The sequence below is a fragment of the Buceros rhinoceros genome, unplaced genomic scaffold (assembly GCF_000710305.1).
Source record: "Buceros rhinoceros silvestris isolate BGI_N320 unplaced genomic scaffold, ASM71030v1 scaffold16424, whole genome shotgun sequence".
Taxonomy (NCBI): Eukaryota; Metazoa; Chordata; class Aves; order Bucerotiformes; family Bucerotidae; genus Buceros; species Buceros rhinoceros.
In genome coordinates this window covers 13,318-13,523 of record NW_010406630.1, presented here as the reverse complement: position 1 = coordinate 13,523, position 206 = coordinate 13,318, and positions in this window count along the sequence as shown.

Here is a 206-nt window from a genome sequence, read left to right as displayed (position 1 = left end):
CCGCCTTTCCAAGCGCAGAGGAAGCCGCAGTGCTCCCCTCCGGGGTAAAGAAGGGGGTTCCGCTGCCCCCGGCTCTTCCTTTCAGGATGACCGCTTATGCACTACAATAGATACTTCCTCAATGATCACCCCAAACCGTTTAACAAAGCTCTTACCAACGCCAAAATGCGGCCACCGCGGGAGTATGAAATAGCAGCACAACCATG